Source organism: Somniosus microcephalus, chromosome 4 (assembly GCF_052327205.1).
Source record: "Somniosus microcephalus isolate GS21.2 chromosome 4, FLI_Smic_1.0, whole genome shotgun sequence".
Classification (NCBI taxonomy): Eukaryota; Metazoa; Chordata; class Chondrichthyes; order Squaliformes; family Somniosidae; genus Somniosus; species Somniosus microcephalus.
In genome coordinates this window covers 201,845,971-201,858,577 of record NC_140990.1, presented here as the reverse complement: position 1 = coordinate 201,858,577, position 12,607 = coordinate 201,845,971, and the positions used below count along the sequence as shown (strand labels likewise).

The 12,607-nt window shown below is 42.4% G+C and overlaps 1 protein-coding gene across 1 annotated transcript in view; it reads left to right on the top strand.

Moving 5' to 3' along the window:
* The first annotated feature begins 6,087 nt into the window (after positions 1-6,087).
* map2 (microtubule-associated protein 2) overlaps positions 6,088-12,607 on the top strand; it is a 444,966-nt gene continuing 438,446 nt past the window's right edge. Inside the window, exons 1-2 of the mRNA XM_085985712.1 lie at positions 6,088-6,419; positions 10,968-11,024. The gene's annotated coding sequence lies outside the window, so the exon portion shown is untranslated. The remainder of the gene's footprint in view (positions 6,420-10,967; positions 11,025-12,607) is intronic.

Here is a 12,607-nt window from a genome sequence, read left to right as displayed (position 1 = left end):
CACTAGCTCTGTGTACCCAGGGGGACAACCAGTGGGCCCTTCTCCTCTACACCATGTCTCTTGCAAAATGATAATGTCCAGATCTTTGATTTTATCTCGGAACTCTGGGAAACTGCTCTTTAGGCTAAGCACAGAAGAGTGTAGGCCTTGGATATTCCAGGTTGAGATGCACAAGGATTTCATGTTTAGCTTGGTCTTTTACTGTGATAGGTGTGTGTGTCTTTGTCGTATTAAATGGGGGAAAAAAGAACACCTCAAGCGTCTATAAATACTGACAGTACATATCTGCAACTCTTTCCAACAGTCACACCCCTTTTTTTTTCAGGTGTGAAAAAGTGAAAAGGGCTAGTCATTATGCTTCCTGATTCATAAGGCGGGAGCAGATGATGCTGAGCATCTGCTTTATGTCTCTCAATGGATTGTCTCTGCCTGTTTTATTGCTTACGTCCTGTGCCCATCTCACTCCATCGGGCTGGGGTTCCTGCTGCTGTGGTGGTCCTGCTCTCCTGAGGGGCAGGAGTGGTGCAGGTCGGGCATTGGTGCTGTGCTCATATGGCGTGTACGTGGGGATCCTCTCTGGTCCTGGTTGGTGTGGTGGTGGTCTCTGTATTGGTCCTGGGCTGTACCTCGCTGGTCTCTGATGGCTGGGGGGGTGTCCTGTTCCTCTTGGAGTCTGGGTGTGAACCCGGTCAAGAGCAACATCCTTCAGGGCCTTAGCAAAGACCGGTACTAGCTCCTTGTAGAGATGGACGTGGTCTTTAAGACATTTCACATCTAGGGTGGGGTGTTGGGCCAGGTGCACGTTTTGTTTTAGTTCACAGTATCGTGCTATGCTGGCATTTATCTTGTGGATTGTTCTGTGGTGAAAGTCTTTTCTCGGCAACAGTGTAGAAATAGTGATTCTAGCGTTTGGGAAGGTGGTGCTTGCCTTCTTGATCACTGTTCAGAGCGACGTTTCCACCCTCTCCTGCTGGGCCCCTAGATCATTTGTACCGGTGTGTATGATGATGTGTTGAGGGGAGCCTAATTGGGTTTATAATCTCTCTCTCCCTTTCTAGTTCATATTCTCTCTTCGCATCCACCCCACCTTCTGTCTCGACAAGAATTGAAAGGACACTTTTGTTGCCTTGATAAATCAGGAAGTGCTCTGCAATATGCTGCACATTGTGTATCCTGCATCATTGTACCTTGCTGTGCCCTGCTCTGGAACAGTCACCCAAAAAGGCCTGGACATGAAGATTCCTGGGGAGGTCATCCTAGCTGCTTTGGAGGCAGAAGAGCAAGGAGTAGAGCATCATGAGCAGCATTGCTTAGAGGACTCCTGAGTGACTGCTGCAAAGGGCACCAAAACTCAAATTATTGATGAAATATTCTCCTCTGTTTAACTTCATCACCACTGCCATTACTCATTATCCCTTGCCGTCACATGTTTTACGAAATCCTTCAATCCAGTACCTATTCTGCATCATCATATCACATCTGACTTCTTTGGCCCTACATGACCATGCAAGAATACGAATGAATAAGCTCAGCACACATTCATGCACTCTTTCCTGTTGAAAACCAGCTGCTCACTTCTTCAAGTGTTTGTTGCACTAATTTCTACCAAGTAGTTTTTAACTGAACAGAGGAAGCATTCCTGATTCTCCTGGCCCAAAAGGAGTGCTCCCTGAGGCTGTCCTCGCCTCGCTGCAGCTGCCGGGTTTCCCCGGGAAACCCGTCCAGCCACATTAAAATCTGCAGAGCAGGTTAAATCTGAGGCTTCCTGCCTACTTAACATATTTAAAATGTCAACCTGCCTTCTGGGAATGGGTTGGCTGCCTGCCCCTTGTCCCGCCTCGGGTAAAACCCAGAAGTCAGCGGGTTTCCAACATGCCTTGAATTTGTGGCCATTTAACCCCCCACCCCACCCCACTGCATCTACTCCCACCCATGTTAAAATCCCCCCCTCAGCTTGATAACCTTTCATCAGAACTGGAAGAAATTTATGACTGGATAGCTCAGTTGGGTACAGTGTGTTGCTAATCATGCCAAAGTTGCGGGTTCAATCCCTGTAATAGAAGTTCAAGCAATTAGGAAAGCAAATGGTATGTTGAAATAGGAGCAGGAGTAGGCCATTCGGCCCTTCGAACCTACTCCGCCATTCAATGAGATCATGGCTGATCTTCTGCCTCAACGCCATTCACTGGCCCTATCACCATATCCCTTGATGCCTTTACTAGTCAGAAATCTATCGACTTCTGTTTTGAATATACCCAATGACTGAACCTCCACAGCCCTCTGGGGTAGAGAATTCCAAAGATTCACCACCCCCTGTGTGAAGAAATGTCTTCTCATCTCAGTCCTGAATGGCCTACCCTTTATCTTGAGGCTGTGGCCCCTGGTTCTAGATTCCCCAGCCAAGGGAAACATTCTCCCAGCATCCACCCTATCAAGCCCTGTAATAATTTTGTATGCTTCAATGAGATCCCCTCTCATTCTTCTGAATTCAAGAGAATACAGGCCTAGTTTACTCAATCTCTTCTCATATGACAGTCCCGCCATCCCAAGAATCAATCTCGTGAACCTTTGTTGCACTCCCTCTATGGCAAGTATATCCTTCCTTAGGTAAGGAGACCAAAATTGTACACAGTACTGCAGGTATGGTCTCACCAAGGCCCTATATAATTGGAGTAAGACTTATTTACTCCTGTACTCAAATCCTCTTGTAATGAAGGCCAGCATACTATTTGCCTTCCTAATGGCTTGCTGCACCTACACATTCACATTCAGTGACTCATGTACAAGGACACCCAGGTCCCTTTGAGCATCTGTATTCCCCAATCTTTCACCATTGAGGAAATACTCTGCCTTTCTGTTTTTTCTACCAAAGTGGGTAACTTCATATTTATCCACATTATATTCCATCTGCCATGTTCTCGCCCACTCACTGAGCCTGTCGAGATCCCCTTGAAGTCTCTTCACATCCTCTTTGCAACTGACACTGCCACCTAGCTTTGTATCATCAGCAAATTTGGAAATGTTACATTTAGTCCCCTCATCCAAATCATTGATGTAGATTGTGAATAGCTGGGGCCCAAGCACCGATCCTTGTGGTACCCCATTAGTCACAGCCTGCCATCCTGAAAAAGACCCGTTTATCCCTACTCTTTGTTTTCTGTCTGTTAATTCTCAATCCATGCTAGTATATTACCCCCAATTCCATGTGCCCTAATTTTGTTCACCAACCTCTTGTGTGGGACCTTATCGAAGGCCTTCCGAAAATCCAGATACACATCTACCAGTTCCCCTTTGTCCACTCCATTAGTTACATCCTCAAAGAACTCCAATAGGTTTGTCAAACAGGATTTCCCTTTCATAAATCCATGTTGACTCTGCCCAATCTCACTATTAGTTTCTAAATGCCCAGTTATTGCATCCTTTTGTAATAGATTCCAGCATTTTCCCAACTACTGATGTGAGGCTAACAGGTCTGTAGTTCCTCATTTTCTCTCTCCCTCCTTTCTTAAATAGCGGGGTTACATTTGCTATCCTCCAATCTGCAGGAACCGTTCCAGAAACTATAGAATTTTGGAAGATGACAACCAATGCGTCCACTATCCCAATGGCCACCTCTTTCAAAACCCTAGGATGTAGGTCATCCGGTCCTTGGGATTTATCGACATTTAGTCCCATTAATTTTGCGAGTACTGTTTTTTTACTAATAATAATTTCTATAAGTTCCTCATTCTCGCCGCACCCTTGGTTTTCTCGTAATTATGTTAGCCTTCATTAAAAAAGGATTGGAGTATAAGAATAAAGAAGTCTTACTGCAATTATATAGAACCTTGCTGAGACCCCAACTGGAGTACTGTGTACAGTTTTGGTCCCCTTGCCTAAGGAAGGATATACTTGCCTTACAGGAAGTGCAACGAAGGTTCACCAGTCTGATTCCTGGGATGAGGGAGGGGGGAGCAATTGTCCTATGAGGAGAGATTGAGTAGACTAGGCCTATATTCCCTAGAGTTTAGAAAAATGATTGGTGATCTCATTGAAACATATAATATTCTTAAGGGGCTTGATAGGGTAGATGTTGGGAGGATATTTCCCCTGGCTGGGGAAGTCTAGAACCAGGGGTCACAGTCTCAGAATAAGGGGTCGGCCATTTAAGACTGAGATGAAGAGAAATTTCTTCATTCAAAGGGTTGGGAATCTTTGGAATTCTCTACCTCAGAGGGCTGTGGAAGTTCAGTTGTTGAGTATATTCAAGGCAGAGATCGATACATTTTTGGATGCTAAGGGAACCAAGGGATATGGGGATAGTGCGGGAAGATGGAGTTGAGGTAGAAGATCAGCCATGATCTTATTTCAGGCTTGAAGGGCCGAATGGCTGACTCCTGCTCCTATTTCTTATTTTCTTAAGTTAGAGATTTAACAGTTTATAAGCAAGTACAGAGCCAGGGAAAGGGGGAGAAAGTGGGATGAGGTTTAGTAAGAAGGTGGCAGTCGCCAGCTGTGTGGAACAAATTTGCAAAGCATATTTTCTCCAAGATGCCCACCCCTGGATGAGATGCTCTTTAATACTTCTTTACATTGTCTGATATTAAAAAAAGTAAATTCATTAGAGAAACAAAGAATGTATGTGATTTGCCAGCCTTGAAAAAAGGGAAAAAAAGCAGACCAACAGCGGTTGCTTGTTCCGATGAAAAAGTGTAAATCTGCCTCTCTTCTTCCTCGATGCCGATAGCCAGATCCCACATCGCCAGCATCTCCTACTGCAAAGAAAATGGAGGCTACTTCAGTGCAATACTGAGGGAGTAGTGCAGTGTTGGAGGTTCTGTTTAATGGATGGAACACTAAAGCAAGCCTTCATCTTCCCTCTCAGGTGCATGTGTAAGATTCCACTATTTCAAGAAGAGCTGAGAAGTTCTCCCAGTGTCATGGCCTACATTTATTTATCCCTCAGCCAGCATCACAAACAGATTATCTGCTCATTATCTCACTGTTGTTTGTGGGACCTTGCTGTGCATAAATTGGCTGCCAATTTATCCTACATAGTGCAATGGTGTCTACATTTCAATATATTTCGTGTCTGTAAAGCACTGTGGAACGTCCGGAGGTCATGAAAGGTGCTATTATAAATGCAAGTTAATTCTACTCAATGTAACATGAAAAATGTAACTGTGTCAGTTTATTGTATTACCAATTCTCCAATTCTGTCATCAGTTGGGCTATTTTAGGAGCACTGCATACAAAATACCACATTTTGACCTATATAATGTTTGAGTGTTTGTTTATAAGTAGAAGACTATTTTGGGGCTATGGTATTGTTTTGATGAATTAAAGAAATGATATGAAGTAATTTTATTTTTAAAAACTGAAAAGCTTAGATTGAATAGTTAGAAGAAAAACAGAAAAGTTATTAAAAAAGAAAAAAATCTGCATGATCAGTCAAAAAGTAATAAATGATTAAACGAAATTTAACGTCAGGCAGGTTACCAAAACAGTAGATGGTAGAACGAGAAAAGGTTGGGAGAGTCATTACTGCTGTTAGATTTTAAATGGAAATGGTTATGGAAATTATTAATTAAGGCAAAAGTATTTGATTTTAAATAGAAAATCTACAAACCAAAGAATCATATGAAATGATTTACTTCATTATTGTTTATTTAACTAGCAACCTATCATCTGGCTGCAGATATCTTTTCAACATTACGTTCTATTCACTCTTCTAGTTATTTTAACTAGAAGAACATTTCACGCTTATAATTAGACAGCACCATGGGTGCTGACACCTCTCTGCTGCTAAGTAACTTGCTCGATTAATAATTGGATTTTTAACACAAGATACACATTTTGTATCCTTTTCCATTCCATAATGCCAGGCTAAAACGGTGTAAAATTACGAGTGTAAATGCCCTTTTTTTTAGTTACATTTTGTTTGCGGTGCGGGAGTGAATTTTCTTTTCCTCTTTGCATTTCTGGACAGCAGTTGCTGCTTTGAACCACGCTCCAAAATGTAACACCTCGCCGGAAAGTTGCATTAAAAAGGTAGTGGTGTTGGCTGTTGCAGTCGCAGCCTGCGGTCACCGCTGTGCGATGGGAAAACTGGGAGCAGAGGAGGAGGAAGAATAATAATTCTCCGCTTTTGCAAGATTTATGGTGGCGGAAGCGGTACAGGGTTGTCTGGGCTGGCGGCGGCGGGGAGGGGGAGCTCTCGCGCCGCCCGGTGCACGTTCCATTTCTCCCCCCGGAGACACGCACGCGCGCCCCCGCCCATTGCACGCTCTCACGCGCGCCCGCCAAGGCTGCACAGCACAAAGTGCGAGGACGCGCACTCGCTGCCTCCGCCGCCCCGAGCGCAGCCCCTCCCTCCCTCTGTCTGATTCTCAGTCCGTCCGTCAGCGCTGAGCCGGCGAGCGGAACCTCCAGCAGCTCAGGTAGGTGCAAAATAGGAGAAAAAGAAAGAAAGACATAACAACAACAGGGCTGAAAAAAAGCCTTTTAGTGGCGAGGGACGACCCCCCCCCCCCGCGAGACAGGAAAGAGTAACAGGCGGCGTGTGCCGCTGCAGTCGCGAGGAAAAGGACATGTTCCAAAGGATCTGTGGTCCACGATGGATGGGCAGCATTGACAGCGGCTATTGGGTCTGAAGGCTGCAGTTTTTTGGGGGGCTTTTCTTTTTTTTTCCCCGTGCTGTTTCTCTTGTCTTTTTTTTGTTTCCTGGTGCAACTTGATGCATTTTGTTTTTGCTGAAAATCCCCACAGATGGTAAATTGCCAGATACCCCTCTCCGTGGTCCTATTCTGTCCTTTTCAGCACTGTCATCCATTCTTGGCAGCGAGTTGTCTGCAAACAACGGGGAAAGAAAATGTATCTGCCCCATACACACATGTTATTGACGGTCTGTCCGGAGCTGGGGTTGGGTTTTTTCTTCGGAGCACTTAAATTGGAAAGTGGTGTTTTTAAAAAAAAAAAAAAAAAATTGCGCACAATCTGACATGTCTTTGTCTGCGTGGAAATTTCAGGAAAATTGTGCGTCTCTTTTTATTGAGCCGCCGGTCCATTGACGGTTGTCTGCAGCTGATTATAGAAAGGAGGGAGGGGGTGAAGTGTAATTGAACGGTCTCTTTTGTTCTGTTTCCAGCATTTTGTCATTGATTTGTGAATTAAGTTCCGATTCGATGCACGTTTATAGATCCGAATAGGTGCAGGAGCGATTTAAATTACCATCGTAATTTAAGAATCGATTGAGATACATATAACACTTTTTTTTAACAAAGCAGTAAAACACATAACTGCGAAGAAGAAAAATATAGTTCCACCGCTATAGTGCAGCATCTGTTGGGGAAGGGGGAAGCCGTGTTCATTTTCTGCTCTGGTTGACGGTGCATTTATAACATTTGCGTTATCCATTGAACTAAAATCCCGACAACAACAACGTAAGGCTCTTGTGGTGAACAGTGATCCATTTCTGAAGATTACCAATTGACAGAATGTTGCAGTGTGACCCGCCTCCTCCCTCAGCCAAACAGTTCAACTGCACGGTATTGCTGCTATTGTAGAGAGAAAGGGATTTGGTGCCTGTGCTGCAGTGGCTGGATTAAGAGAAGGATGTTCCCGGTGGCGGAGTGCGCCTGCGCCTCTGCTCGCCTCAGCTCCGCTCAGCTCCCTGACAAAACGCGTGTCGGCGGGGCTGATGGTCACAAAGGGAGAGCTGCAGCAAAGCCCACCTGCCTGCCAGATGGTGCGGGGGGGGGGGGTGGCAGGCCGCCTACCTCTGCTGTTAACACTGCGAGTGAAATTTACTTCACACACCAACCAATCTGCAAATAGCCAGTTCGTTTAATGGCTGATTTTGAATCCTTTGTTTAGCTGTACATGGTCTAAGACACATTTGTAGTACAATATTGTATTTCTAATGACACTGGCCTTTTGGCTGCCAATGTGTAAATACTTGTATACGGACCAGTTTCAGTTTAAAAAAAAAACAATTTGAAGCAGTTTTGAAAAATTGACCCAGAATTTGATAATTAATGAGCCCTTTTGTGCAGATTTGGAAGCACGACAGCCAGATTGCAGGAAACTACAAAACACGTTGGATATAACTTGTAAAATGACTCGGGTTTGAAACACAAGATTTGAAAAATGGGCGAACGATTGGAGAGAAAAAAAGGGCTTTTGTTCTGAGTTTATGAATGGCTTGGCTCAGGGGTGCCAAACCTTTAGCACTAGATTATTGGTGGCACTCCAACTATTGAACATATACTAAAGGAAAGATCGGTCCAATTGTTCTTCATTTCTGTTTAAAAAGTCAAAGTGCAAGAGATCATTGCTATATGTTACATAGAATAAGACTCTTGGGAGTGAACTACTGGAAGACTTCCAGTTATGCCATAAATCACAGGAATCCAGCTGAATGGTTTGTGAATGCCATCTTGGGTTACAGCCTTTAACACAATTCCAAGTCTCTGGAGTTTATATAATAGTTTCCTTTTTTTTGTTTTTCCAACCATTTTGGGGGCATTTACACTGTTGGCAGATTGCCGCATGGCAGTAGCGAAATATATCTGATAAAGTTAATTCCCTATTTCAGGTGACTTTTTTTTGTTGATTTTATCCGGATATTTTTTTTCCCAACTGTTGGGCATACATCACTTTAATGTGAATTTCAACATCAAACCTATTTTTACAAATAATTTAACTCTCTTCCCTCCCCAACCCTCCCTCCCCACCCCTCCCCAACCCTCCCCAAATACACACTCTTCCTTGTGTGTAAGGTGGTGGCTCACTCTGGTATCATTTCGCAGAGATCAGCTGCCCTCTGGTACCTCACCTAAGTAAGTGGCTTGATGTGTCTAGACAGTGATCATCAGCATCAACTAAGTCTGATCTGTCCTCATGTCATGCACACTGATTCACTTCTTCTAGAAGTCAGCGGATGGTAACTAGGAGTGGGAAGCATAGCTGTTTTTTCCCCCTCCTCTCTAGCCTGGTGACTGAGGCCAGCTGCTGCCCTGGCTAAGACCAACTAACCAGGAGCAAGCTGTTTAGCAAACCTAGGACCTTTCTGGTATTTGTGGTACAGTACTACACCATGCAGAGGAGCTGCCAGAATAATGATGAGCTTTGACACACACCCTTTTGTTTATTTTTATATTCTGTCAATTTAAACAAAAAAACATGTTTTTTAACCAGTGAGTTGATGACATTGCCAGACGACTACTTTGGAGGAGTTATGAAAGCCAGTGTGATTTAATCAAAATTAAATGACAGAATTGCTGAAGCAGTATAGGTTAATGACTATGTTTGTTAATATTCAGCATCACACTGATGTCCACTGAGCCATGACTCTTGACACTATTTAAATAGTGAATATTGATGACAAAATAAATAAAAATGCTGCTATCACAGAATCTACAGTGCAGATAGAGGCCATTTCGGCCCATCGAGCCTGCACCGACACATACCCCACCCTATCCCCGTGACCCCACGTATTTAATCCCCTAACACTAAGGGTCAATTTATCATAGCCAAATCAACCTAACCTGCACATCTTTGGCTTTATTTTGGAAAAGGCATATTGATGATGAAATTGTGACCTGACATTTTAAATTTGGGATAAACCATATCTATATTTGTAATTGTGTGAAAACCTTTTGTACCAATTACATTTTCTACCAGAAGAATTTGTTTTAACTTTCGATAAACCTAAGTTGCTTTCAAAGGAGTGATTTAATGAATATTTATGGAACAAAGTAGAGTAATTAATATAATATATTTGCTTTTATAATTGACCAGTTTTTGAATTGAAATGCTTAAATGGAATGTCCATTTTTTTTTGTGCATTACATGGCACTGGTTCTTAATATTTTTCTCTGTAGCATTTGCATAACAAAGTCATTAAGGCCAAACATTTTCTTTTTCTGTTTACATTCTAATGCCATAAAATACTAGGCATAACACTGACACAATTTACAGATATTAACATTAGAGTTACTGTACCCAAAGGTTTTGTCTCACATACATATCTAAAGGAAAAAGATCTCGATCAATGGTAGCAACTACACAAAATAAGAAAGCAGGTGAGTAACTTCCAGTGTTGCTCTTTGGCCACTTGGAGGTGCATTGGAGCAACCTAGAGTGAGACAACCACGGAATTAATTTTTGCATCCGTATGGAAGTGTGTGAATTCTTCTCTTGGCGTGTGTCATTTTAGAACTCAAAGCACCAACACATGATGTCACCCATACACCATTACTGTTTAACTGGATTTCTTGTTCACTGCAAACATGAGAATATGCATAAGCTTTTTTAGATACAAGATCTGGAATGACAAATTACTGGTACTAATAGAGTCATGAACACATGCAGTGTATTTCATTGTACTTTGCATTGTTCTCTGAAAACGAATTTTTTGAGTTTCTGTGAAAATAAAGCTGTAATTATGAGTGTCAAAATGTAAAGTTTCACTCAATACCTGTGATATTGTATTCAAAATTTTATAGCACTCCTTAGTAGCTGTTCTGGCAAGGTTTATTGTGGCTGTATGTTTTGGCTCTTAGAGATTCTGAGCACCTATTGTGCAATGACACTTGGGCATCAGAAATCGTACTGAAGGAAAAAGTAGTATTTTTAGTTAGGTTTAGACGATCAGGCCTCCCTCCAAGTCACGGGTTTTGCCCAGAAGCGTTTGGTTAAGTTTTAGGGGCTGAGTGTATATTTAAAAACAAACAAACCCATACAAAGTTGCAGATGTTACTGGAAAAGCAAGTTAAACTGAGACAGTTCTGGCTTCTTGCCAATTGCTAAGAAAAGATGTTTGGTGAAATATATTTTTGTTTAGTTGATCTGGCAAAGTACAGTGTTGCAGAAACCATCATTAATGGTTTGGTTGATGAAGTTTGCACTGAGGCTAATAGCCTCTCCAACTGGTTAATTTTGTGACTAGTAACCAAGCCTCACATTTTCTTCCATTTCATATCCAGTCAAGAAAAAAATGCTTCAAATCGGGCTCTGATTAGTTCAACATTGGACATCTTTAGGTACAGTATTAACTTCTAATTGTAATTGCATGGGAGGACAAAATGTTAAAATTGTGTTTGATATATAACAACTTTACAGAAATATGCTCACTTTCAATTTAACAGGTTGTTAATCTTAGTTTTTAAGTAAGTGATTTAGAAAGTGTTTACATGGGTACTATATCTCGCCAAGGCTAGAATGATTAATTTAGAACCTTAATCCGATGAAATTCTGATTTTTTTTTAAGATAGCTTTTTGAGGGTCTTAGAACAATGGGCTTTGAGCTTTCTGTAGCTAATTCCAGCAGCTGTTTTTCATGTCTGTGATTGATAGCAGGAAATGAGGATTCTGTTGCATGCATCCCAATGAGCAGATTTAACACAAAGCTTTCAGACTTGCTTAAAATGTTCTTTGTATTTACATTGCTTTTTGGTAATTTATTCCATTTTCTTTAGTACATTCATGGTTAATCAAATATTCAGACTAGCCAGTCAGAAAAATAGTACAACTTCCCTGGTGCATATATTTAGTGTCTCACATAGGACTGTGTTAATTGCTATGATTTGAGCCATTGCTCATGAAGGTCCAAGTTTTGAAACTGATGTATCCAACTGAAGACAAAAAGTAGGGATACAGTTCCGTGTTTGTCTTGTCACCAATCTTTTGTGGAAAAGATCTAAATCTGCACTACTATACTATGTTAAATCAGCCCCCAACTATTTGTTTTAGCTAATTAATTTAAAATCTGTTATTGTTTGGCACACTCTGTTTTCATACATCTTTGACTAGTACACGACTCTGAATCTTTGCTGTGCTACCATATAATGATTATCCATGAAGCTGTATGGTTTATTCTTCCTCAGTCACCAGTTAGGTTAGGGTAATGTCGTGGTTAGCATTCACTCTTCATGCACAAACATTCAAACTGAGAACAGAAGTAGAAAGACAAACCAAGGATGTGCAGGTTCATCCTAATAATTTGCAGTCGACTGAATTTTAACTTGAGTGCAGAAGGCGGCCGTAGTTAAACAGAACAGCAGCACTTTAGGTCTGCATTTTCAACCGATGTGTCGATCTCTTGTGACATTGCACACTGTGATTCAAGACTAGTTAAAGTAGGGTTAAAGAGCAGGGGATAATTGGACCAGAGTGTGCAGATGGCAGTAGGGGTCTCTGGGCCAATGGGGACCTCAGTGGTGTGTAGGGATTAGCCTCTGGTGGCAGTTCAAGCCCCTAGTACTTTGGGGTCCAAGTGAGTAAGGGGTCCTGGGGTAGGGAGCGCAGCATCCTAGCAGTAGCTGGTCAGGTTGTTGGGTCCTGATGGACAGTGCAGAGGCTGGTGGAAACTTGGGGTCCTAGCGCGAACTTTTGGTGGGGATTGCAGTGGATGATGGCACCTTGGGGTCTTCATGCAGTAGGGGGTGCAGTGACTGGCAGCTTGGAATCTCTGGTGCAGAAGCCACTAGATTGCCTAAAGGGTTTTCATGTATTTGTGTTTTTAAAAAATGGGCCATTCATACCACAACTGTTAGCCAGCAAGTGTGACCCAAAAGCCACCAAAACCTTCTGGCATGCTAGATTCCACCTTCAGCTGGTGCCCCAC